At 43.4% G+C, this 24,317-nt stretch overlaps 1 protein-coding gene and 1 non-coding gene across 2 annotated transcripts in view; both read right to left on the bottom strand.

The window, feature by feature from the left end:
* Positions 1–24,317, bottom strand: part of sfl (N-deacetylase and N-sulfotransferase sfl) — an 814,105-nt gene that overhangs the window by 230,026 nt on the left and 559,762 nt on the right. The window lies entirely within an intron of this gene.
* TRNAL-CAA (transfer RNA leucine (anticodon CAA)) lies at positions 17,012–17,084 on the bottom strand. Its single transcript has one exon. It is a non-coding gene; the product is annotated as a tRNA-Leu (tRNA).

Genomic DNA, 24,317 nt, shown 5'->3' with positions numbered 1-24,317 from the left:
GGTTGCCCAACATGAACACAGAGTTAAGCGCGAGTGGTTGTCTGTGATGGTGGTATATAGTGAATTTTTCTAGTGTTTCTCTTGGATTATAGGTGGAGGTTTCGCGAGTTCTGTGACATTCTTCATGGAATATAACGTGTGTTATACGTCGTGACAAATATTTTTCCTCGTTTGTTGTTGATGCACGTACACTCAGTATGCGAGTAAAACTATAAAATTTCAACGACGGTAAAATACCAGTTAAATTTGGCTGATTAGTTTAGATAGGGGTTTTTAAGTAAAAAACAAATAGTTAGTCCCAGTGTATTTTTGTGAAAACCATGACTGTACTATCACGAAGCGTCACCGGATGAAACTGAAAGTACATTGTTTAAAATCTGCAATAGATTATGACGGTGTCGTCACTGCCGTGAATATCAATTTGGAAGTGGTTGAAAATATTACTGAAAGATCTTTCTGAGGTAGTCCTTTCCACGAAAAATGCAGCGTTATAAAATGGTAATGTTGACTTTAGAGAGTGTAGTGGGGCTACGATCGTTTATATTTTAAAAACTTTTTTGCAGCTGGGGTAATGAATATGTTCACCGCAGGCCACTGTATAGATGTAGAAGTTGTGGTACTTTTTGAACGGAATCGAGATGGTCAGGGTATGGAGTATTTAAGCACCTTCAAATAACTCTTGGCTGTGCCAGGACCGAACCAGCCAACTTGGGTTCAAACAGCCGCCCAGCATTTGGAAAAGTGGGAATTCTGAAAGAATGCTGCATGCATGTGATGCAGAACAGACTTCTGGACGTATGTGTGACTTTCTTTTGTATCCATCTACGTGTTCAGACTTTGACTAACAAGGGAAGCGCCAGGCGAGTTGGCCGTGCGGTTAGGGGTCCGCAGCTGTGAGCTCGCATCCGGGAGACAGTGGGTTCGTATCCCACTGTCGGCAGCCCCGAAGATGGTTTTCCGTGGTTTCCCATTTTCACACCAGGCAAATGCTGGAGCTGTACCTTAATTAAGGCCACGGCCGCTTTCTTCCCATTCCTAGGCCTTTCCTGTCCCATCGTCGCCATAAGACCTTTTGTGTCGGGGCGAAATAAAGAAAAAAGCAAGGGAAGCTTTCAGACCTCCCGACGAGAATCGTCACGGAACTTTCTGGGATGAAAATGTACGAGATCAAAGGAACTGGTGTAAAGTGCAGCAAATCGTAAAACACACTGAAAAAATGAAATGGCGTATGGCTTTTAGTGCCGGGATATCCCAGGACAGGTTCGGCTCGCCAGGTGCAGATCTTTCTATTTGACTCCCGTAGGCGACCTGCGGGTCGTAATGAGGATGAAATGATGATGAAGACAACTCATACACCTAGCCCCCGTGCCATTGGAATTAACCAATTAAGGTTAAAATCCCCGACCCGGCCGGGAATCGAACCCGGGACCCTTTGAACCGAAGGCCAGTACGCTGACCGTTCAGCCAACGAGTGTAAAACACACTGTTTGAGAGCCACGATGTCTACTTGCATGCCTGGCAGGTATTCTGCCCGATGTACATCAGTGACTGTTGTCACAGCAGGGTATGGACCTGTTCCTAAGCTAACAAATACGGTGTGTTGGAATACGTGTATACTATTGTGTGTACCACAAAATTACTTATTAATCACATACTGTAATAAAGATACTGATGAATGAAGTGATGCAGAATTATCAAGCGACAACACGTCTCCAACATCGACAGGCACATTTCACATATCCTACTGGAGTGGGATGTCCGCAGCGGCGCAGTCAAGGGAGAAGAGCGGTGTGATAGTGTGGGATGTGGGACACGTTATCTGAAGATAGTGATACACAAGGGACTACGTATCACAATGTGGCAACCAGTTTAATTTCCCATGAACTATTACCCCCGGATCCCAAGAACGCAGGTTCAAACCCAGAGGGGTAGTCGGATTTTTACAAGGGCGGTCAATTCGATACCAATGTCGGCATGTAAAAGATCTCTGGTGACACACACTGTGTTCAACCGATTAAATCTATTTATTAAAAATCAACCTGGGTCACCCGAGAGAGTTCCGCGAGTGAAAAGGAACGTCGAAATTGACAGGCAGGCAGCCTAGATGGCGCCAAATTAAAATGTCTGCACACAGTAGCTACGACCATACGATTATTATTATTATTATTATTATTATTATTATTATTATTATTATTATTATTATTATTATTATTATTATCCGGCCCCGCGGTGTAGGGGGCAACGCGTCCGCCTGCCACCCGGCGGCCCCGGGTTCGATTCCCGGCTGGGTCAGGGGTTTTTGATTGTAAATGATTAATATCCCTGGCCTGGAAACTGGTTGTTTGTGTCGTCCTTAACGTCCCTTTCCTCACACTCAACACTCTACCCTTCCTCCATTCCAATTACACGCAAGTTCATATCACATGGTGCAAGTAGGGGCAAAAGATCTCTATAGGTCGACGCCCCGAACAAACAGCATTTAAAAAAGAAAGTATTATTATTATTATTATTATTATTATTATTATTATTATTATTATTATTATTATTATTATTATTATTATTATTATTATTATTATTATTATTAGGTTGGTGCAAAGAGTCAATTTAAACTTCTCATTTTGAACATGGTGACATTTTAAAGGAAAGTTCACAATATCAAAGAGGCTCAAACAAATTCAAATATTATTACATACTACATTCAATTATATCCTCACTTTACCCCTCATAGTGCACTAGGAAGACGAGGCGGCACGCACAAAGACTCTTTTCTTCCCGTATCTTGTTTAAGACAGGCTCTATATCAGAGGCAGGGCAAACTGACTACACTTCCGCTAATCGTGGAGATAAAGTACTAAACTGTCTGTGGTAAATACTGCTCTGGAAGGATCATAATTCAACAACTAGTTCCTTTTTCTTGTCTGCCAACTTCATGGATGTCAAACAAGCTGAAGAAAATACTCTTTTGAACAAAGGAAAATAAAAAGATCACTTGTCTTTGTAACAAGCAGCAGAGTGGGAGGAAGCACTTGAACATTGTAGCGTCACGTGTTCGATAAAACAATTGATGACTACAGTGTTTCTACAGTGCCAGAGCAGTAACTCTTGGGGCTGCCCGAGCGGAGTTTACTCACCAGAATAAATCATGTCCATCGACCCGAGCAGAGAACACAAACATTTCATTACTAACAACTACTGCTGCATTGTAAGTTCGGACGCTGTTTCTATCTGCACATAAAGACATGAATATTGTATTATTATTATTATTATTATTATTATTATTATTATTATTATTATTATTAAAATAACTACAATTAAGAGATCACGGCGGAAATAATCGTACGGCCTCAGCTAGTGCGTGCATGCATGCATGCATTTTAATTCGACGTAATCTGGTTGCTTACTTGTCAATTTCGACATTCCATTTTACTCTAAGCCTACTAGGTGGCTGAGTAAACCTAATCTCTCTCTCTCTGTCACTTCTTTCTTCAAGTTACTTTACGTCGCACCGACACAGATGGGTCTTATGGCAACGATGAGACAGAAAAGGGCTAGGAGTGGGAAGGAAGCGGCCGTGGCCTTAATTAAGATACAGATCCAGCGTTTGACTGGTGTGACAAGAGGAAACCACGGAAACCATCTTCAGGGCTGCCGACAAAGGGGTTCGAATACACTATCTCCCAAATCTCTCTTGGGCGTCTATGGCTGAGTTTTAGTGAATTTTGTCGAACGAACACCAATTGTGTCACCAAGATCTTTTACATCCCGACATCGTACGGCATGGAGTGTGGAATGGACTTCCGCCCTTCAAAAATCTCTGCCGTGTTTGAACCCGCGAACTTGGGATCCGGAGGCCGAAAATCTACCACTGATCCACAGATTGTTTACAGTAGAATGTACTATATGCCTCACTCTATTCTCTGAATTACCATTAAAATCTGTAACCGTTAAATACGAAAATCAGGCGTGAACATATTAGTTCTTCCAATATCCCATCACTGAGAAACTGTAATCACTAATGCAAGTAATGACAAAAATTACGAAGATACAACGGACCATAAATTCTTGCGTCGGGTTCATACTATATTTATGCTATGACACACATATTAATCCTATTACAAGCAACTTTCCCTCCTGAAATCTGAAAAACTCGGAAAAACTGAAATTTTGAAGTAGCCGTATTAGTGTTCAGATCTTTTCCAATACCACTCTTCAAAATTCCGTTTTCTTTCATCTTTTGACGACAGTCCAACTCCATGGCTACATGGTTAGCTTGCTGGGGTCCCGGGTTCGATTCCCGGCAGGGTCGGGAATTTTAACCATCATTGGTTAATTTCGCTGGCACGGGGGATGGGTGTATGTGTCGTCTTCATCATCATTTCATCCTCATCACGACGCGCAGGTCGCCCACGGGTGTCAAATCAAAAGACCTGCACTTGGCGAGCCGAACGTCCTCGGACACTCCCGGCACTAAAAGCCATACGACATTTCTTTTTTTTTTTTTTTACGACCATAACACCCACTTTGTTACCACCCTTGCCGTTCCCTTTAGCAGGTCAGCAACGTACATTTTTGGGGGTGGATTTAAGTCTGTTTCTAGTTTGTAATTTCCAATTCTCCGATTTAAAAACAAAAAAATTACAGTTCGTTTTGTGCGGCTTTCTTTTTCCATGAATGATCAGCCCTACTTATGAAACAGGGTTTATCTACCCGGGTGTTCACCAACTCCTCATGCTGGTTTGTTCACACAAGCAATTTCCCCCAGGGATCCCTACAATTCCAGTCACACCACGTCTAGTACTGAATTTATTAAGCACGAACCGTGCTGCTACTCCCTATGTCATACCTATTTATCTGATAAGCCTGCTTGATATGGGTTCCATACTGCTGCTCCCAGAATTTGTCTGACAAATAACAGACAACCCAGCTCCTTCACCTTGGTAACACTGTTCTTTATCACAATCATTATAGAATACAATGACTGAACGCTTTAGTAACTATGCTTCCAATGTGAATGTCTCATTTAAGGTCATAATTACGTGACCCCTCGAACATTACATAAGTTAACCAGCACCAGCGCGTCCGGTCCAATATAATATTGTCTTCGCTTCTGTCCTATTCTTAAGTACATTTTAGTTTATTTTATATTATTTTTATTGTTAAGTATTTATTTATTCAGTACATATGTTCCAGTGGGCTTGTAAAAATTTATCGTCAAGGTATAATTACAAAGTTGGGCTGTGAAACAAAATTTTGGTCAACAAACGAAGGAATTTCAACTGGTGTCATGTTTGGAATTCCTATACTTATACAGTAGTTTATGGTATGCGACGGCAAGGGAGTCTATAGCAAACAAGCCAGTAGTTTTACGTGACTATTGACGTTGTAATCACAGTTACGTGGAATCCGAACCCCACGGACGTGATTTTCAACTTTTAAAATCCTACATGCATTGGCCGGGATTCGAACCACAGTCACCTTGGTGAGAAGCCAGCGACGACGCCCCTAAGCTATACGCCCCTTCCATCCCCTTCCCCCAACGTAATCTAAGTTTGGTGGTTCGAACCTGTACCGCAGCAACTTTCCGCTGCTGTTAGAGAGTAACTTGGGGTTACTTCGCTAACGGCACAGCAGTCTAGACAAAGTAACTCATTTAAAGTCTCAAGGCTTCTCCACCAATGTTCTTCTAGTTAATAGCAGATACCAGTAAGCACACGGGGAAGACGACCACTCCGTAATTGTAATGTAAAGAGACAATTAGGATGACATACCAGCGTCAATGGAATAGTTATTTTTGGAACTGACGAAGATTCTGTTCGTACATCTGTAAGAGGACACACAGCGAGTACTGTAGCTTGCCAAACTAATTTCTACTGTAGAACAACCGAACTCTGCAACTGTTTACCTTCTCAATGGGTATTTGAAAGCAGCGTAAATTCTTGGGCTTTACCTGCTCTGTTACGATCAGAAGCTGCTTTCTGTACTTAGTATCACAGTACCTCTCGTCTGGAAAGTGGTGGTGGTATTGATCATGAAGTGCGGGGAACATTGTAAGCAGCTTGATTACGCCGGAAGGAGGTAACTGGAGTACCATGCGGAAGGTAGAATATGCTGGTCCACTACAGATAGAAGATCTACCGGAAATGATCCGCCCAATGGCACTGTACGACATGGAGTCTCAGCCTTGAATCTCAATTGTACTCTATAGCGATGCTCATCTTACACTAGTTTTAGGGTTTATCTTTGATCAGGTCTGCACCAACACAACCCAGCAACAGATGGTTATCACGGCGATAAATGCGAGAAAAGCTACTGCAGAGGCATGGCCATGCATTAAGGGTAGTGTTTGTCGCTTGCCGTGCTTACACTTTCACGGTTGATGACAAGTGTCCGCGAGGAAGACTGAAACAAAGCTGACAGGACACGCGTGATACATACAAAGGTCACTCAGCCGGACGCAGCATTTGACCGAACGGAATCGTGTTCGTCTATCCGAAAAACGGACCCTACATTCACAGGAAGAAGAAGACAGGGTCGAATTTTGAAATGTCAATGATGGTCAAGACGAATGTAGAATAGATTTTGATACGAGTAACTTTAAGTATCGGTAGGCGTCCCTTGATATTACTTTAGATTTTAGAGCAGTTATATGGAGCTTGTCCGTTTCTAATTTCTTATAATAATGATTGTTTTTTGCGTCGGAAAAATTGAGGTCATCCGCCCACCCTTCACTAACAGTCTTCAGTTGTGTTCCTCTACATTTACGGTCCGCCTGTTGCTGATTCTTGATTTTTTGCATTTATTTCTTGACACAGGCCAGAGCAAAATGTAGCTTTTCACTGAAGTCTATAGCTGTGGCAGTATGGAAGTTGCCGAATAACGACGATGACGTTCGGAACACAATAGGGTTCATTCGCGAGCTCCTAATGTATCTCAAAATCCAACGATCTCTTCAACGTCTATCGTGTCGTGTTTACTAGCTTGGGATACATTGATATACTCGTCCACATCCACTGGCTCCAGCACAGGCGCGCTAGAAGTGCTCGTGTCGTAATTTGGTAAGTTTGGGTTTGTTCTCTTCGTCTCGACGCGCTCTATCGTTTACTATCAGTCGCTAATAACCACCATCCCATTTGCACTGCATACGCCTCGACATCGTGAATTTACTCTCTTCACTCAACTTCACTCACGATTTTTTTCAGTTCACCTTCTAGAACGCTGCCATTGTAGGTTCTTTAGCTACCGTAAACGTTGTATCGTTTCTCATTCTCGGGTTACACTGCCTCGGCTGCCGCACGACCTGCCGATTCGTGCGTGGCTTAAGTCGCATTTACATTAGTGTGGCAACACGACTGAACATAGACGTATAACTAGGCTAGCCCTGATCACGCCTCGCGTAAACAAAGCGACCGTGAGTGCGTAAGCCATCTACTCGCCACGCCTCTGCCAATCAGGCGCATCAAATAATCAAAGCGCAATTGATTTTATTCGCCTCAACCCGGCATAAAGAAAAGGAATTGGAGTCAGCTTTACCCTTTATAAATTTAGAATTCTTTGCAGCAAGCAATTCTAGTTTAATAACTTTAGCAATAGCACTGCACATTCTGGTGAGGGAAGGTAACCTGAAATATCCAAAAACACAACATAAGAACCAAGTCTGTGAAGTTATCCGAGAACAACACCGCACGGTTGATTCAGCAGTATCAAGTGGACCTTGTTTGTACGATGTTTATTTAGATGACTACAGGAATTGTTAACTACAAGCTGTAGCAGTGAAACTCATTCCTGCAGCACTGTCTGTTGACGGCTTCGGTCCCATGGAGGTTGCATTAAAATTCAAATTTTTTTTGGAATTCGTATTCGCAAGAATTGAAGTAGATTGAAGACAGTGAGAAGTTCTTATCCTCCTTATCATGTCCTCTTCAGCTCATTACAGTGTCACCCTAGGCTTTTGCTGTTCACCACCTTCTTTTCCTACTACACTTTTTACATTTCGAATTCCTTGCAGCAAGCAATACTTCTAGTTTAATAACTTAAACAAAAACATTGCACATTATAGTAACACGCATTCCATTACGGCGCGGCTACAACAGTACTGAGTTAATAATTAAATCGAAGCCCCCAAGCGTGTAATACGTCCAATATACTCGAGTTATAACCGCGAAGAAAAGATGTGCGAACACGCCACTTTCCAGCTTGGTCACGGCTCTTCACCAGGGCACGTAACTATTTTCAACATCAGAATGCTGGCCGGCAGAGTATATAATTTCTAATCACTATAATGCGTGGCAAAAGCCTGGATGAAATTCCAAACTTCTCCGCAGTGCTCATATGGAGTGAGGGCATATGGCACTGTTGATGGTGATTCGTCCGTCGGATGGGGATGTAAAGCTTTGAGCGGAACCCTTGGTGTTAACAGACAGGAGTGGGCTTCGTACCGACACCGGGTTTCACCCTCACCCTACCTAATTATTATTATTATTATTATTATTATTATTATTATTATTATCATAACCATCATCATCCCACATCCAGGCAAGCAGGTCGCCTATGGGAGTCAAATAGAAAGACCTGCACCACGCGAGCCGAACATGTCCTCGGACACTCCCGGCACTAGAAGCCACACAATAGATAGATGTAGAGATAATGGCACATTTTCAAGCCTCAATATTGAGCCGTGGTGCTTCACTAACATATACGCCGCTTTAAATTCCCCCGTCCGGGTACGGCGAGTTGATGTCATCCACTCTAGGTCAAGTTGGATACACTGATCCTTCATCTGTCGATCATCATTTTATTTCATTGGATAGGTCATGTTTATATTTTTTTGAAATGTTTTTAAACATGTTATGAAAGGTACTATTCATAGCGCCAGTCATGATGCAATAGCACTTTATAGTCCAGTGATAAAGACAATACCAAACTACCCCACTGCGTATCATGGCCCTCTTCAGCTCATTACAGTGTCATTCTAGGCTTTTGTTGTTTCCGTATAATCGCAAATAGCGCTATCTGAGGATCCAACCAGCTTCCAGGCTGAAGACTTCGCGCACCTATTCATGGTAAATCACTATTACAAAATACAGGGCGTATCGCCTTCCATGTTCACCTGATGGACGAGCTCGTACATCAAATGCAAGCAGGCAATACGGGCCCCGAGCAGGCTGCGCTAGGGTAGGGTAGTCCTCGCCACAGCGGCGCCACCGCCCGCGCTCTGCTCGCTCACACAGCTGGTCGCCATGCGCTCCACCCTCCTCAACACACTCTCCATTTCTTTATTCTACATTCTACGATGAATACACTTTAATGAAAGAGGCTTGTCACATCTATATCATGCGAGGAGCAGAGAGGGCCAGTTTATCCACGACAGAAGTTATACAAAGCCGGTATTCAAGAATCGCCCTCAGAGATGTTTAAAAGTGACGTTATTTTTCAGGAAGTCCGGACTTTCTTTTTTTTGCTATGTAACTTCCATTAACACATGGAGGTTTTCAGTGATGCTGAGGTAGGAAAGGGCTGGGACTGGGAAGGTTATAATATCTTTCTTCCTGGCTTAATCAGGTCTATCACTCATGTCCACCTTCCTGCCGTTGGCATCAATGTGGTATCAACGCAGCTGTATTTTATAGCGGTCCAGGCGACCGAGAAAGGGAGAGATGTTACCCTGGTTTGTAGCTGGAGACAGAGCACAGACCGATCCTACAGCAGCTATGTGTTACACAATCTTGATTGATGTTGATTGAGAACTCGTAATAACGTTATTCTAGAGCCTCCGTGGCTCAAATCCCGGTCACTCCATGTGAGATTTGTGCTGGACAAAGCGGAGACGGGACAGGTTTTTCTCCGGGTACTCCGGTTTTCCCTGTCATCTTTCATTCCAGCAACACTCTCCATTATCATTTCATAGCATCTATCAGTCAATAATAAATCACTTTGGGAGTGGCGACCCCATCGTACTAATAGCCTATATATGATTCATTCATTACATCCCTGACCCGGTCAAAGAGTGGAAAACAGGTTGTAGGTTTTCAATAACGTTATTCTATAGACGCAAATGCAACAAAATATGCACGACTTTAATATTCAAGTAGTAGTAGTAGGGTATGAAGCGTGCATGGCAGCAGTTAGAGAAGGAATATTAGCTAATATACACACATATACAGCGAGTCAAAGTGAAACTCATACACCACTGTAACTAGTACGTGTTTATTAATAGAAATGTGGACAATAATTTTTGTTCGCATTTTGCGGGTGGAACAATAAAGGTATGTCTTGAGTTATTAAGTCACCACAGGGTAGTTAGCGTATCCCTTAAATTAGCAAGATATAACAGATTCTTTGTCTATATGTTGCTGGGGCACGTCAAAATGAAACTCATACAGTCTTACATGGGAAGATGAAATTAAATGAAATGGCGTATGGCTTTTAGTGCCGGGAGTGTCCGAGGACATATTCAGCTCGCCATTTGCAGGTCTTTTGAATTGACGCCCGTACGCGACCTGCGCGTCATGATGAGGATGAAATGATGATGAAGACGACACAAAAGCCCAGCCCTCGTGCCAGCAATATTAACCAATGATGGTTAAAATTCCCGAGCCTGCCGGGAATCGAACCCGGAACCCCTGTGACCAAAGGCCAGCACGCTAACCATTTAGCCACGGAACCGGGCCATGGGAAGATAAGAGGGCAGTAAAAATGCTGTATGTTTGTATTTCCGACACCACATTCAGTTTGTTGTAGTGAGTTGTGAAGTACAGACACGTTCCGGTGCTATCATGGGGCGTCAAAAAGGACAATCTTTGAAAGAAGAAAGAGAAATTATTTTTCACCACAAGAGAGAAAATTCACTACGAGAAACTAGCAAACTTGTAAACAGGAGTCATCCAACTGTACAGTGCGTTATAGTTATAAACATTATAAAAATACAAGCAGCATTGAAAATAAAGACAAAGTGAATGGGAGAAAAATTTTCAACCTTAGGGAGGAACGTTGGATAGTAAGACAAGTGAAGAAAAATCCAGCGACTGGTGCTCCGAAACTGGCTGTGATGGCTGAGGAACATATCAACAAGATAGCACATCCAGAAACTATTCAACTTATCCTAAGGAAAAGTAACAGGCATGGACGAATAGCTAGAAAAAACAATTTGTTAGCAAGATTAATAGGAAGAAAAGGTTGAGCATCGTTAAGGAGTATACAGAAATAGATTTTGACTTCTGGAAGACTTATTTTTCCAGATGAAAGCAAATACAATCTATTCAGATAAGATGGAAAGGTTAATATCTGGAAAAAACCAAATGAGGAGTTGAAACCTAGCAATCTACGTCCAAGCGTCAAACATGGTGGAGGTAGTGTAACTGTCTCAGGGAGCATATTAGCTAGTGGACCAGAAGAGTTGAATTTTATTGATGGGACTATGGATCAACATGTGTATCTAAATATACTGAAAGAACATTTAAGACCTAGTGCTCAAAAGCTTGAAATACTTGATCGATTTAAGGATTACCAAGATAATGACCCGAAGCACAAAGCTCATAAAGTACGGATGTGACAGCTGTACAATTGCCCAAAAGTACCCGAGACACCTCCGCAGTCACCAGACTTAAATGTGATAGAAAATATATGGCATTACTTGGAAGTAGCGATAAGAAAACACAAGATTCCGAACAAAGATATCTGAAAATGGCTTTATGTGGAGAATGGAAGAAAGTAGGTCCATGTTATTGCGAAAAGTTGGTACCATCTATGCCTAACCGTTTAAGAGCCCTGAAAAGTGCTAAAGGGTGTCCTACAAAGTACTGACTGTTAAAAACATTGTGTTATCAGAGATCAATGCCTTTGCTGGCAGGACGTTGTGTTTACGGTGCACTATGTCTTCTGGTATGGGCTAGAGCAATATTGTTACTTTCATTGATCTGCCTCAGCTTTATCCTTGGCTTTGACAAGATGAAAGTGACTGAGGTATGAGTGATGCTAGTAATGCCATTCCTTATGCAGCCAGTCCCTGCTATGAATGGTGTGAAAATGTTGCTCATAGGGTCAGTTGGTGCATGCATTTCAGTGGGCTTGGCAGACTGATATGTAATAGCAACGGCTGGCTCGGTGAGGAAAGCAACGGGAAACTACCTCACTCCTCATTTCCCTAGTACGCCTCTTCAGTGATGCCTAGGCCATTTATGACAGCTGATGGCGGAGCTGTTGAGGATCCAACCAGCCTTCGGGCTGAGGACTAAACATACATACATCAGAGATCGCTCTGAAGGTGTATGAGTTTTACATGGACCTGTTTCCTGCATGCTTAAGAATAATGTATCAATTTTCTTTGTAAGTATAAGAAGTATGAGTTGATTTACTTTGTACCTTAGTAGAGAAATGTGTATTTGTTAAACCAGAACCAAGAATAAAATAAAGCAATGGTTATATTTTTTTGTTGAGTCCAAATAAACAAGATTTTCTCTAGTGTATGAGTTTCAATTTGACTCAATGTATATGTTTTTGTCAAAACCAAAACAACAATCCCCTGGTACGTTAACGTCAAGAAAGACCTCGAAGAAATGGGCCTACGACCAGAAGGGACTTTCCGAAATGAAAACTGAACAACTGGTGCAAAGTGGTTGGATGAACGCCATGCTCGACGCGTCCACCTAATGAAACTCGACTCGATCAAACGAAAATTATATAAACTCCAGAATGTATAATGGAACTTACCGTGATCCGTAGTTGGCCGATTAGTGAATAATAAAAATATGCTTTTGGCAATCGTACTAGGCTTTCTCAAATATTTAGTTTAGATCCGCTATCCAGGTGATAGCTTCTGGAGTTGCTGGATGAAGATATTCCCGAGAACCAGGAAGTGCATACAGTGGACATTCCTACACGGTATGTTTGATGGTCTGAATTTCAACACCGCGATCACAAGGGGAGTCTACGCAATCCCTTTGATGTACTGTGAAGCAGTTACACCCTGACTGTTCAGTGTAGACCACACAGCACGCGGTAGGCTGAGGGCAATTTTATTGGTTTTACGCTAGGATCAGAGATGAAAATGGGGGCGCGGGGAGGGGACCTCAACCATTCTTCTCGCCATATTAAAGTATAAAAGACTGCTTTCTTTAACAGCTTGCAATTTGAACACGTCTGTTTGCAGTAATTCGAATTTAGAAGCATAAAACTTCCATGAATTGTGATGTGACTTTCTATAATTTTAAAAGAGGATTTAAGAATAAAAACTGGATTTGTCGTTTTTTAATAGCATATCCTCCAAAATTCCAGTCACTGAGACCTCCCGTCTATGTTAGTTTTTTAGATACTCTATGTACATTGTGTTAACCAATTCGGGTGTGCACTTACGTGTAGGCCGAATAGCCAGAAGTCGCCTGAATACATCCCATCGTCAGCCTAAAGGTTCGTGGGCAACATGGAAGGAGTGTATTGGCTGTTTTCATTCAAACGGGTGTTTATTTCTTCATAAGCTCGACCGTGCTTGATGCTGTCAAGGAATGTTGTTCTAAATATTATTCTGTGTATTCTGCCTTCAATACATCATTCCAATTTGGTACACCCACTTGAGTTCGTATTAGGTGGCCAATCATTAGAGTATTCTTTTTCTCAATGACATCACGAGGTTGTATCTTTCCTGTATTAGAAGTTCTTCTTCATTCCTTTTCCTCTCTGCAGACGATATTCGCAACATAATTCGCCAGACCCACATCTAAAATGTTCTTATCCTATACTCAGACAAAATATTGGTAGAGACCAGAGGCCTCGCAGACCAAATATCGTAGAGGTTAGAATGAAGCACGACTTCACCGACAGCGGTTGGATAAGAAAAAAATGGAAATGCGTCTGGCACAAATAAGCGCAAGGAAGCTGCTAAAAATTGTCAAGTTAATAAACTTGTTAGCAATTATTGTTTTAAGGACGAACAACTAAAGCAGAAAATCTCAGATGCAATATGGTTCCGTATACGGACTTCATGCTATTACTACGTAGCAAATCTCACAGACACTAGTAGAAAAACTGGAATATAACGCAGAAGATAGCCGGCCCCATGGTGTAGGGGTAGTGTGCCTGCCTCTTACCCGGAGGCCCCGCGTTCGATTCCCGGCCAGGCTAGGGATTTTTACCTGGACCTGAGGGCTGGTTCGAGGTCCACTCAGCCTACGTGATTAGAATTGAGGAGCTATCTGACGGTGAGATAGCGACCCCGGTCTAGAAAGCCAAGAATAACGGCCGAGAGGATTTGTCGTGCTGACCACACGGCATCTCTTAATATGCAGGCCTTCGGGCTGAGCAGCGGTCGCTTAGTAGGCCAAGGCCCTTCAAGGGCTGTAGTGCTATGGGGTTTGGTTTGGTTTGGTTTGGTTTGGTTTGGTTTGGTTTTAACGCAGGAGATAAAGGGACAACACGACACGACGTTGCTCATCATTCCAATAAAACCGTGGTTTGACAAATTACGTCTTAGTAGGAGCCACCTTACGTCCATCATAGGAATCCGTCTCGGTCATGGCTGCTACCCAAATCATCTTCATGGAATTAGAGTAGTTGATTCTCCTATGTGCGACAAGGACCAAGAATATTTTGCCGACCTTAACCGCATCATTCTCGGTTGCATTAAATATCGACAGGCACAATGTGTGTTATGAAAATCTGGTCTTTACTGATGTGCCTTTTCCTACCAGTATAACATGTCGACTAAAAGATTTAATAACATTTACCTAGCACTTGGCCAATTTTTACATATGACTGATCGGAAGGTCTAAATGAGACATTCATCGCGGAAATTTCTTTTGCGTGTACTGTGGAGTAAAATGAGTTGTATTTCTTAGGTATTCAGATATTTGATCTGTTGGATGTATTTTAGATATAGTGTTATTTTATATACGGTATGTACTCTATGTATTTATACATGATGTTTTGCCGATTGCCAAATATAGTTATTTAAACAAGACGAAAAACTAGATAATCATTCTCCCTTTACACTGATCAGAAGTGGAAAATAAAGAGCCAACCCTTCGAAGAAGTAAGTTATCGGCAAAGAAAAGGTAAAGGCCATGAAGGGTGTGAAAATGAAAGACCTCATAAATCAAATACCATGGGGGCCGGAAAGGAATCAGAGTTAACCAACTGAGGTCGGATAAGAAAGATGATGGCGATGAATCTGGCACAAGCAAGTGGAACCAATGCTAGACTCAACCCATGCTCCCTGCCTCTTACGACGGGTAAGAGATACTGTGGATGTACTCTACGGCCCTAACCACAGTGAAGAACCCGAGAGAAGAACGAAGGATAAGAAAGAGCCAATAATGTGACGGATGTGCGACTTCGATGCTGGCTTCTCAGCAAGACTGCCGGGGATCGAATCTTGGATAATGCATGTGCGACATCTTATTTTTTGTTACTGGTTTATCGTCGCACTAACGGGTCGAAGGTTTTCGCCGACGGAAGGATGGGAATGGGCTAGGTGTGAAAATGGAAAACCACGAAAAACCATCTTGAGAGCTGCAAATGATGGGATTCGAACCCAGCATCTCCCGAATGCAACCTCACATCTTCGCGACCCTAACCGCACGGCCAACTCAGTAGGATGGAAGAGGCAGTTTCCCGTTGCTTTCTTCACAGAACCAGCAGTTGCTATTACATATCAGTCTGCCAAGCCCAATTAATTTTGTGTGGCTATTTCTAGCCGAGTGCAGCCCTTGTAAGGCAGACCCTCCGATGAGAGTGCCATGTGTAGGTAACTGCGTGTTATTTTGGTGGAAGATAGTGGTATGTGTAGTGTGTGAGTTGCAGGGATGTTGGGGACAGAACAAACATCCAGCCTCCGAGCCACTGGAATTAACCAATGAAGGTTAAAATACCCGACCCGGCCGGGAATCGAACCCGGGACCCTCTGAACAGAAGGCCAGTACGCTGACCATTCAGCCAACGAGTCGGACGCCAAGCCCACCGACCCTATGAGTGACATTTTCACACCGTTCATAGCAGGGACAGGCTGCATAAGGAATGGTATTACTAGCATCGCTCATACCTCAGTCACTTTCATATTGTCAAAGCCAAGGATGAGACTGAGAGAGATCAGTGAAAGTAACAAATTTATTCTAGCTCATACCAGAATACATAGTACACTGTAAACACTACATCTCGCCAGTAAAGCATATTTGAAATGGACAGTCACAATCTTGTGGTTCAGATTCAAGGTAATATCGGAGGTTCAGTGGCTACGATCACGATATCAACGGTCACGTAAAACTACAAGCTTCCTATGTATGTGTAGCCTAATATACCCCGTACCGTTCATTTTAAGTAGCCTGTCTTAAACAAATGTTTCAAATACCAGTTATACATACGCAGATTTGACCTAATGCTGAAGCGAAGTCAATTCTAAGTAAATGAATATTGAATTTTCACGACCGCATTGTAATCGAAACCGACTTTCAACCTGTTAGGTCGTGTTACGTACATTTAGTACGTGTTGAAGAGATGTTAAGTCATCATCATCATCATCATCATCTGTTTGCCCTCCAGGTTCGGTTTTTCCCTCGGACTTAGCGAGGGATCCCACCTCTACCGCCTCAAGGGCAGTGTCCTGGAGCTTCAGACTCTTGGTCGGGGGATACAACTGGGGAGTATGACCAGTACCTCGCCCAGGCGGCCTCACCTGCTATGCTGAACAGGGGCCTTGTGGAGGGATGGGAAGATTGGATGGGACAGGCAAGGAAGAGGGAAGGAAGCGGCCGTGGCCTTAAGTTAGGTACCATCCCGGCATTCGCCCGGAGAAGTGGGAAACCACGGAAAACCACTTCCAGGATGGCTGAGGTGGGAATCGAACCCACCTCTACTCAGTTGACCTCCCGAGGCTGAGTGGACCCCGTTCCAGCCCTCGTACCACTTTGCAAATTTCGTGGCAGAGCCGCGAATCGAACCCGGGCCTCCGGGGGTGGCAGCTAATCACGCTAACCACTACACCACAGAGGCGGACGAGATGTTAAGTACAGAACAAAAATGGCCAACCAGACACCAGTGGGATCCGAACCCACAACCTCCCGATTTTGCGTCGGTTGCTCTACCAATTGAGCTATGGTGACCTAGGTTATCTTTGTTCTGTTGGAAAGGATCTGAGCTACAGGTCTGGTACTACTACCATCTCACTGTAGAGTGCGTTTAAGTTGCCCGTTGAGGGCCAAGTCAATGAATATTGAATTTTCACGACCGCATTTTAATCGAAACCGACTTTCAACCTATTAGGTAGTGTTACGTACATTTAGTACGTGTTGAAGAGATGTTAAGTACAGAACAAAAATGGCCAACCAGACACCAGTGGGATCCGAACCCACAACCTCCCGATTTCGCGTCGGTTGCTCTACCAATTGAGCTATGGTGGCCTAGGCCATCTTTGTTCTGTTGGAAAGAAAAGTCGGTTTCGATCAATTCTAAGTAATTCCGTCGTGCAAAAAGCACTTAGCTGAGAAATTAAAGGAACAATAACATATCAACCGACAAAACTGTTGTTCGAGAATAGAACAGGTGACCTTTCACAGGCAACAAAGATGAGCTGGCGCCACAGCGTCGCAGATGTCGCACTGCTGAAAACATTATCTCAACAAGTTTATGCGAGGAAATAGCAGTGCTAAGCAGTATAAAGGATAAGGTATTTGGCGTGATATTCGTTAATGAAGATAATAAAAGTCGCGTGAATACGTTGCGTCCCTCCTTTTGTCCTGACAGAACAGGAATCTGGCGATAAAAACAACTTCATATAAAAAGCAACTCCACGTGAATCACAAATGCCAGCAACTTTTTATATCCACTAGAGAGTTAATGTATCTTCAAGGCAGGTACGGTAATACCCCAACAAAAAATTCAGAATGAAGACATAGTCCGGAATGACATACCGTCTTCAGTTTAATGGCCAGCTTAACAAGGATAAAGGAATCATGGTAGGAAAAGAAAAGAGGGCTAAACCACTTTTCTAATACATATTATTATTATAATTATTGATATATCGTCTGAATATCAGGCTCTTTTTGCTAGTGGTTTAACGTCGTAGTAATACGTAGAATATTTTCGGCGACGAAGATGGGGAAGTCTAGGGTTAGGAAGGTAGCGGCCGTGATCTTAAGGTACAGCCTCAGCATTTAACAGGTGTGAGCCGGACTGAGTGGTTCAGACAGTTAAGGCGCTTGCCTTCTGACGCCAACTTGGCAGGTTCGATCCTGACTCAGTCCGGTGGTATTTCAAGGTGCCCAAATACGTCAGCCTCGTGTCGGTAGATTTACTTACACGTAAAAGAACTCCTGCGGGACCAAATTCCGGCAACTCGGCGACTCCGAAAACCGTCAAAGTAGTTAGTGGGACGTAAAAGCAAAAATATTATTATTTATTTCCGGTCTCGAAAGCCAAGAATAACGGCCGAGAGGAATCGTCGTCACATCGCAATCTGCAGGCCTTCGGGCTGAGCATCGGTCGCTTAGTAGGCCAAGGCCTTTCAAGGGCTGGAGTGCCATGGGGTTTGTATTATTGTTTATTATAGGCCTAACAGGGGTTAAAATGAGGAAACCACGGAAAGCCATCTTCAGCTCCCGATGGTGGGATCCGAACTCTCCATCTCCCGAATGTCAGCTCGCATCTACGCGCACCGAACTGCGCAGCCAACTCGCTGATGGATATCTCCACGCCATCATATCCACTAAAAACTTTCATTTCTCCGCAACTACTACAGTAAATCCTTAATCTACTGCGAACTGTTAAGTCATAGTCGCGTGAAAACGTTTTGTAACTTCATCATCATCGTGAACAGTTCTCATTCCCCTCCCTGAGGGGGAGGGGCGGACCACCTAGATGGTAACGCCTTCTCTCTAGCCAGTAGATTTTTAACTTTATCCCTTCAGAGCCAAATGAACTAGTCCTGGATATCTCAAGATGTATTATATCAATACACCTTTCCTTCTGGTGATATTTCGCCAGAGCATTATGCCTTCACCTGCACTATCTCTTCGTTTATAATTCGAGAACCGTATCGCATTAAGCATTCTTTTGTAACCGACATTTCAAAGGCTTTTATTCTCTCTCTTTCTCGACCAATTGTCGGCCATGCTTCAATTCCGTGTACGGTACAGTATGCAATCAAGTCTGTTCAACTGTTATTGGTTTCAAAAGACGCCAGAATGTTATGTCAAAAGTGGTTGTTTATCACGTCAATAAGTGTGCTGACAGTGGTCTTTGGCAGGTTTTTCCCTAGGCTCAGTTTACGATATTATTTATTTACTTATTCGTTTATTTATATTTTGCCAGCAGTTTAACGCTGCGCGATACAGGCTTTTCGGCAACGGAAGGATGGGAAAGGGCTAGAATTGGAAAGGTAATAACCGTAGCCTTAAGGTGTGAAAAAGAAAACCAAGGACAGGCATCTACAGGGCAGCCCACGGTGGGATTCAAACCCATCTCCCGAATGCAAGCTCGCAGCTACGCCACCAAAACCGCGAGGCTAACTCATAAGGAGTTTAAGATTTGGCCGGGGGTTTGAAGTCGGATGCCCTTCCTGTCACCAAACGACGATCCTATTAAAAATTCCACGTGCAGTCGCCGGGATTCGAACTTGGGACACTCGAGTTAGGAGCTGATTGGGCAATAATACACTTAGCCTATGCTTCTGGAGACCGTTCGGCGCTCCATTCCTCAAATATTTCAAATGCTCGGTAGGACATAACTTTCTGAATCTATAGTAGTTACCTTGAATAGTTATTTCGTACATCGATCGAGCTTATTTTCATATTCCTGAGCTGACTGTGACGATTGCAGCGCGCAATCCACTGTGAACGTGAATGTTGGGAGGAGTACAATAACTAAGGTGAACGCCACGGTAGTGTAGGCCAACTAAGCTATTACTAGGGCCACCGCACTCTGGAATACTATAATTTCGACAGGCACTGATAATACGAGGAGATATGAGAAAGGGGCGGCAAGCTGAACTTAGACGAATGAGGATATAAAACGCAAGCAACTACACGCGATCAAACCATGTCTTCTTCAATTCCAAGAAAGAAAAAAAAAAAGAAACAGTAATCCTCGACTAAGGGAAAACCTTGTAGTTCAGTAGTCAGAAATCCTGTATCCTTACATCAAATCAGAACCACAGATCCGTGAGGTTTAATTTTTAAAAATGTCTAGTGTATTGGCCGGGCATCGAACCATGGCCGTCTTTATAAGGTTTCAGTGACGATATCGCTCACTTATCACGTCATGTATTTTTTAGATTCACTTAACTTTTAATTTCGTAACCGTTGACCATACGACCTTACGGTGTTCCGTGAAATTCAATCCACAGGGATCTGATTCTAAAAGATCCCGCGAGGTTTGGGTAGGATTAAAAACGTGTTGCCTTGGTGAGGAGCTAATGACGGTATCAGAGAGAAAAGAGAAAGAAAGGGAGAAGCGATTATTATTATTATTATTATTATTATTATTATTATATTGATATTTTACGTCCCACTACATAATTTTGTGGTTTTCGGATAGGCCGAGCTGCCAGAATGTTGAATGTTGTACTACTGGAATTATTTTACGTGCCGGTAAAGCAACCGACATGAGGCTGGAGTTTGATCGCCTTAAATTTCCACCGGCTTGTGCTTGGGCCGAGCCCGCCAATTTAAAGTCGGAGGTTAGAGCTCAACTATCTAAGCCAGTCAGACCAGGGCATCAAACATGGGTAGATAAGGGCGAAGTTAAGAATGAACTTGAAGATAAAGTTGTACATTCGAAGTGGCTTCGATGGTGGTGTCATAAGATGCGAATGGAGGGAATATGTTATCCAGGCGAAGAGCGGACTCAGGCATGGATAGTAGGAGAAGAAGGCGGAGACCTGGAAGGCGATGGTTAGACTTAATTTTAAATTGTTTAACGGTAAACGGTGTAGAATTCGAAGAGCACCCAGTGTTAGTAGCAAATAAATTTTTATAATATATATGCGCATAGATAATTCGCAGAGGCTTGCAGACTGAACACTGTTCAACTGAAACACAGACACAGATCACAACACTTTGTTCCGAGAACGAGTGCGTGATAGTTCAACTTCAATTTTTCGTCCATATGCGCATGTGCGACTGGCAACTGGTTTGAAACATGACCAGCTTTCTTCCCCCACTACGAACAGTAGTGGTTGGGGACGTCAGTTGTTTTACGTATCTTCGAAATAACCTTATTTTTCGGATATGGTCTCACTTCCAGATCTAAATCATCTTCGCTTGAGTTCGATTCGCTAAAGAGCCCATCTGAATCATTGGACTCGAGATCAGACATTATTACACTCATGTTCATATAAACCAGAACATCTTGAAAGACTAGAAATAGGAAGTTCATATTCACAGGACATGTGCAATATTATGTTCCGAAGAAATGATTAGCATTTGAACCAAGTCGGCCCTCAGGTTCAAGGTCCACATCGACATCTCGGCGCAAGACCTCCGACTGGTAAAATGTGCCTGCGGCTCTCATTGTCGCTATAAACCGAAGATAATTGATCAGTGTGACTTGAGCACACGTGCAGGATGCCTCACAGATGTATGCGAGAACCGTACCGTCAAATGAGTGTGTTTGGAAGAGAGCGGATTATTGGCATGAGAGAACGTGATGCATCCATCCGGGAAATTGCTCCTCGTGTGAAACGAAGTGTGTCGGCAGTGCAACGGGTTTGTACAGAATGGTTCACGGAAGACCGTGGAATACGACGAGATGGGTTTGGACGAACCGCCCAGACCACCCCCGAGAAGATCGACACCTCATCTGAATGGCACTGCAGGACAGATCTGCGTCCTCCTCGGCTCTGGCAAAACAGTGGAACAGTGTAACACATCGTAGGCTACACTATCAGAAGTGACAGTCCATCGCCGTTTATTACGGTCTAGGTTACCGGCGCGTCGTCCACTTCTCCGCATACCTTTGACTAACGTGCATAAACTTGCTAGACTGAAAATGGTGTATGGAACGACGTCAATGGGGACAGGAATGGCAGCACATAGTTGTTTTCAGACGAATCCAGGTTCTTTTTGTTTGAAAATGAAGGCCGCATTTTGGTTCACTGCAAACAGCGGGAGAGACATGACATTGACTGCATTCGCACAAGACACACAGCGTTAAGTCAAGGCCTTATGGTGTGAGCACTGTGACCAGTTTGACCTACGTGAATGACATCCTGCGACCCGTAGTTATACCATTTCTGCATGACAACCCAAACGCCTTATTTCAGCAGCACAATGCACGAATACATGTTGCTGCACGAACACGTGCCTTCTTGTTGTCACAGGGCCTGGCCCACCCGATCACCGGACTTGTCGCCAATCGATAATGTGTGGGATATGGCGAAAAGACGGGTGCGGGGCTGTGACCCGGTGTCAACCACCAAAGATGAACTGTGGAACCAGGTGAATGCAGCATGGATGGCTATACCCCAGGACGCCATTCGCACCTTATACGCGTCGGTGCCATCACGCATGGAACAAGTTATCAGGGCCCAATGAGGACCCAGTGCCTGCTAGGCAACAGGACACATGCTGAACTTAGGTGACTGAAATGCTAATCGCTTCTGCAGAGCATACTAATGAACATGTCCTGTAAATATGAACTTCCTATCTCTAGTCTTTCAAGGTGTTCTGTTTCTTATGAACTTGAGTGTAGCATTACTAAACTACTTCAGAAACAGGATTCGAAATTACTTCACTAACTGGACAGTTGACAATTCCATGTGTTACCCAATCACGACAGTGATCTAATTTTCAGTGCAGTTACGAAATGAACATAGGCGACAATGGATATGAGCGCGATATTCTGATTCTCTGACTGAAAGAGTTTTCGTCTAGAACCAGAAACTGTTCCAATGGTTTGCTGCTAGTTTCCAATAGTTTGAAGGCATTGTCAAAAGGACAAATTAAGTCAGCAGCTCTGATGATCGCTACTACGAACGCAAAACCGAATGTGCACATGCGTCCGAGAGTTTGCAACAGGTACTGACAGTACAACAAAGAAAGCTAGTAACTGGTGGTACAGTGAAGAGGTGGCAGTACTACACGGTTCGGTGTTTGTAGTAACAGCTCAGAACTTGGTCAATCCGTGGTACGCGTCCGCTAAGTAGAGGTAAGGCTGAATCTACATTCGTCTTCAGTGGTTATGTCCAAATTAATACATGATGCCGTGACTTTTGTTGTTGTTGCTTGTTGTTTAAAGGGGCCTAACATCGAGGTCATCGGCCCGTGACATGATTTAATTCTTATGCAAAGAATGCGTGTTGACCGGGAAAACTGTCACGAAGTGTTCTTGTGCTCCATCGTACTTCTCTTAATACAATAATCACCACTACCACCATCTTGTGTTCCATGGTAACGTACGTCAACCCGCAACAATGGACAGTCGACACTATCTTCGCTGGGGTGTTAACAGATCACCTGCTTTACAGCCCTTTGCGACAATCACGTCTTGGGGTCTGCTGAAGAAAGCCCTGAAGAGTAAACTTTCTCCAACTATCAAGCGGTCCCTTATGCTGAGGAACAGTGGTTCAACCATCAATATTCATTCAGGAGCGCATAGAGAGACTTGTTCAGTGTTGGAACAGGTGCCTGAACGGTGGGAGTTTGTATCTGATAACTCTCTCAAACGCCAGGAAAATAACCTGTTCGAGCAGTACCCAGCAGATGCCCAAGCACAACTCACTGCCGTAATCCAAACTGAGGTGAGATAGAAACTATAGGACACGTGCTTGGATTCTGTTGTAAGGGAGAATTGCAAAGAAACGCTCGCCACCACAAACTGAGAACAGGTTCGGCCTCCGCAATGCGAGAACCAGGTTCGCAAGTCCATGAAGAAGTCCTATCTTCTGCTGGATCAAGCCGTGGCGGTCGATCCTACTGTCCGTTTTGAGATAAATATTAAACAAGTCAGTGAGGTGGACTCTGAAAGAAAAGTCCTCTCAGTTTTAATTACTGCGTTGATGGGGTGAAAGTTCCTTTTGGGGATCATTGTAAGTATCTAGGTGTTAATATAAGGAAAGATCTTCATTGGAGTAATCACATAAATGGGATTGTAAATAAAGGGTATAGATCTCTGCACATGGTTATGAGGGTGTTTAGGGATTGTAGTAAGGATGTAAAGGAGTGAGCATATAAGTCTCTGGTAAGACCCCAACTAGAGTATGGTTCCAGTGTATGGGACCCTCACCAGGATTACCTGATTCAAGAACTGGAAAAAATCCAAAGAAAAGCAGCTCGATTTGTTCTGGGCGATTTCCGACAAAAGAGTAGCGTTACAAAAATGTTGCAAAGTTTGGGTTGGGA

The sequence above is a fragment of the Anabrus simplex genome, chromosome 1 (genome assembly GCF_040414725.1).
Source record: "Anabrus simplex isolate iqAnaSimp1 chromosome 1, ASM4041472v1, whole genome shotgun sequence".
NCBI classification, from domain to species: domain Eukaryota; kingdom Metazoa; phylum Arthropoda; class Insecta; order Orthoptera; family Tettigoniidae; genus Anabrus; species Anabrus simplex.
This window is presented reverse-complemented; position numbering and strand designations above follow the sequence as displayed.